The following is a 4191-nucleotide window of genomic DNA, read 5'->3' on the forward strand; positions in this document are numbered from 1 at the left end:
CATGGGTGCATGATTCTCAGCGTCATTCGGAACAACTAGTCCGCCAGGACCCTTTCCAAAGATTACGTGTAAATCATTTACCATAGCAAGTACGTGATCACCGGTACGCATGGCGGGCTTCTTCCGGTGATCTGCCTCGCCTTTGAAATGCTTGCCTTTCTTTCGACATTGATGGTTGGTCGGAAGAAATCGACGATGGCCCAGGTACACATTCTTCCTGCAGCTTCCCAGGTATATACTATCGGTGTCAAGTAAATAGTGCGTGCATGCGTGGTATCCCTTGTTTGTCTGTCCTGAAAGGTTACTGAGAGCGGGCCAATCGTTGATGGTCACGAACAGCAACGCCTTTAGGTCAAATTCCTCCTTTTTGTGCTCATCCCACGTACGTACACCGTTTCCATTCCACGGCTGTAAAAGTTGTTCAACTAATGGCCTTAGGTACACATCAATGTCGTTGCCGAATTGCTTAGGGCCTTGGATGAGAACTGGCATCATAATGAACTTCCGCTTCATGCACATCCAAGGAGGAAGGTTATACATACATAGAGTCACGGGCCAGGTGCTGTGATTGCTGCTCTGCTCCCCGAAAGGATTAATGCCATCCGCGCTTAAAGCAAACCATACGTTCCTTGGGTCCTTTGCAAACTCATCCCAGTACTTTCTCTCAATTTTTCTCCACTGCGACCCGTCAGCGGGTGCTCTCAACTTGCTGTCTTTCTTACGGTCCTCACTATGCCATCGCATCAACTTGGCATGCTCTCCGTTTCTGAACAGACGTTTCAACCGTGGTATTATAGGATCATACCACATCACCTTCGCAGGAACCCTCTTCCTGGGAGGCTCGCCGTAAACATCACCAGGGTCATCTCGTCTGATCTTATACCGCAATGCACCGCATACCGGGCATGCGTTCAGATCCTTGTAGGCACCGCGGTAGAGGATGCAGTCATTAGGGCATGCATGTATCTTCTCCACCTCCAATCCTAGAGGGCATACAACCTTCTTTGCTGCGTATGTATTGTCGGGCAATTCGTTATCCTTTGGAAGCTTCTTCTTCATTATTTTCAGTAGCTTCTCAAATCCTTTATCAGGCACAGCATTCTCTGCCTTCCACTGCAGCAATTCGAGTACGGTACCGAGCTTTGTGTTGCCATCTTCGCAATTGGGGTACAACCCCTTTTTGTGATCCTCTAACATGCGATCGAACTTCAGCTTCTCCTTTTGACTTTCGCATTGTGTCCTTGCATCGACAATGACCCGGCGGAGATCATCATCATCGGGCACATCATCTGGTTCCTCTTGATCTTCAGCAGCTTCACCCGTTGCAGCACCATCGTGCACATCGTCTGGTGCATCTTGATGTTCAGTAGCATCACCGTATTCAGGGGGCACATAGTTGTCATCGTACTCTTCTTCCTCGCCGTCTTCCATCATAACCCCTATTTCTCCGTGCCTCGTCCAAACATTATAGTGTGGCATGAAACCCTTGTAAAGCAGGTGGTGTGAAGGATTTTCCGGTCAGAGTAAGACTTCGTATTCCCACATATAGGGCATGGACAACACATAAAACCATTCTGCTTGTTTGCCTCAGCCACTTCGAGAAAATCATGCATGCCCTTAATGTACTCGGAGGTGTGTCTGTCACTGTACATCCATTGCCGGTTCATCTGCGTGCATTATATATAATTAAGTGTGTCAAAAATCATTACAGAACATCATGAATAGATAATTAAGTGACCAAATTAATAGAAGTTCATCATCACATAAAAACCAAAGTACATACATAGTTCTCATCTAACAACATAAAGCTCTGCAGAGCATCTAAATTAATTAAACCATACATTGAAACTATGTAAAACATTTCAATGCGAAAATAAATGTGATCATAATCGCAACCAAGGTAACAACTGATCCAATGGCATAATGATACCAAGCCTCGGTATGAATGGCATATTTTCTAATCTTTCTCATCTTCAAGCGCATTGCATCCATCTTGATCTTGTGATCATCGACGACATCCGCAACATGCAACTCCAATATCATCTTCTCCTCCTCAAGTTTTTTTATTTTTTCCTTCAAGAAATTGTTTTCTTCTTCAACTAAATTTAACCTCTTGACAATAGGGTCGGTTGGAATTTCCGGTTCAACAACCTCCTAGATAAATAAAATCTATGTCACGTTGGTCGGCATAATTTTCATAAACAATAAATGAACCAATAGTTATGAAAAGATAATATATACCACATCCGAATCATAGACAGGACGAGGGCCGACGGGGGCGGATACCAAAACCATCGCACTATATAAGATGCAATAATAAAAGTAAGAAAATAATACAAGTATCTATCTAAACAAACAAGTAATAATATTTTTCCTTTCAGAAAGAAGATAAGAACAAGAGGCTCACCACGGTGGTGCCGGCGATGAGATCGGCGCGGGTGATCGACGGCGATGAAGACGGGGACGAGGCATGACGGACCGCTAAACCTAGATAAATATTGAGGAAAATGGAGCTTGGCAGTCGAGCTTGGAGAGGAGAAACCTTAAGTAGTGTGGCTCGGGCATTCCATCGAACACCTTGTGTGCATAGGAGGTGAGCTAGAGCACCACCAAGCCCTCTCCCCCTCGGCCAGAAAAAACAGAGCAGTGTGCTCTGCTCTTGCGCGAGGGGCTATATATAGGCAGCACCATTAGCCCCGGTTGGCGGCATGAACCGGGACTAAAGGGAAGCCTTTGGTCCTGGTTCATGCCACCAACCGGGACCAATAGTGGTGGGCCAGGAGCCAGGACCATTGGACCCGGTTCGTCCCACCAACCGGGACCAAAAGGTCCGGACGAACCGGGACCAATGGCCCACGTGGCCCGGCCGGCCCCCTGGGCTCACAAACCGGGGCAAATAGCTCCATTGGTCCCGGTTCTAGTTTGAACCGGGACTAATGGGCTAAACTGGCCTGGACGAAAGCCCTGTTTTCTACTAGTGTGAGCGACAATCGATCTGAAATCTTGGTAATGTTCATGTACCGTTAATGTAATTCATACATTCTCGTTGGCAGGTTCTTGACCTTGTCTGGCTCGACCAAAGGTTGGCCCCGGACATATTTCCGTTTTATTTCATCCTCTCTAAGCATAGGCATGGGCTCGATCTCGAGGAGTTGTCCAATAGTGATTTTGAGAACTTCAGCCTGCATTATATGCTCCTCCGTTATTAGCACATTGCCCACCTCAGGAACGTAAACTGTTTGCCCACAATAATATTGGGCGCGCGTACTGTCACGTGTTGTTGGCACAACAAGCGAGGGGATCGATTGCGCCGCCTGTTCTCCCAGCTGGGGAATGGTTTTCCCGCATTTTTTGACAGCTGCTTCTTGTTTGCTCGATCCCGAGCTCGCCTCCTTACGTACACGTGCTCGATTTAACTTCCTGATGTGGCGCTCATAGTCTGTGTCAACAGGCTTGGGAGCTGGTGGTTGAGCCATACGAATGAAGTGGTCAATCATTTCCTCAGGCACTTTCTCCCTTGGCGGCGTTGGCGGTTTTGGTGCAAAATGGGCTTCCACCTAGGACTTCGATATGGCTGCGATTTCCTCCTCGGACCTGTCATAAGCCCTCTGCAGAAGAGGCGTGAGGCTTGGACCATATTTATATCGCTTGCCTCCGCCTATACTTCCTGTACTACCTCGACTCGTACCGCTACGCACCATAGCTGCGGGGTGTCTCTTCTGTGATTGCTGAGGCGGCGGAGACGGCTGACGGGGCTGAGTTGGACGAGGAGGAGTGGCCGCCTGAAGCTGTGTCGGACTTGGAGGAGGAGTGGCCTGAGGTTGTGCCGGACTTGGAGGAGGAGTGGATGTCTGACGCTGTGGCGGACTTGGAGGAGGAGGAGTGGCCTGACACTTTGCCGGACTTGGAGGAGGAGTGGCCTGACACTTTGCCGGACTTGGTGGACTTGCAGGAGAGGGAGACTGCTGACTCGGTGGCGGACTTCGGCGAGGAGTCGGCTGACGCGGTGTCGGTGGCCTTCGAAAGATGATGCAATCCTTTTTCCATAGGATGATACGATGTTTGGCGTCTCCGAGAAAGCGCTCGTCGTCACCTCCAGGATAGTCAAGCTCTAGCTCTGAATATGGGTCCACCACCTCATCAACCAAGACACGAGCATAGCCCGCTGGAATCGGGTTGCAATGGAAGGTT

The sequence above is a fragment of the Triticum aestivum genome, chromosome 3B (genome assembly GCF_018294505.1).
Source record: "Triticum aestivum cultivar Chinese Spring chromosome 3B, IWGSC CS RefSeq v2.1, whole genome shotgun sequence".
NCBI lineage: Eukaryota > Viridiplantae > Streptophyta > Magnoliopsida > Poales > Poaceae > Triticum > Triticum aestivum.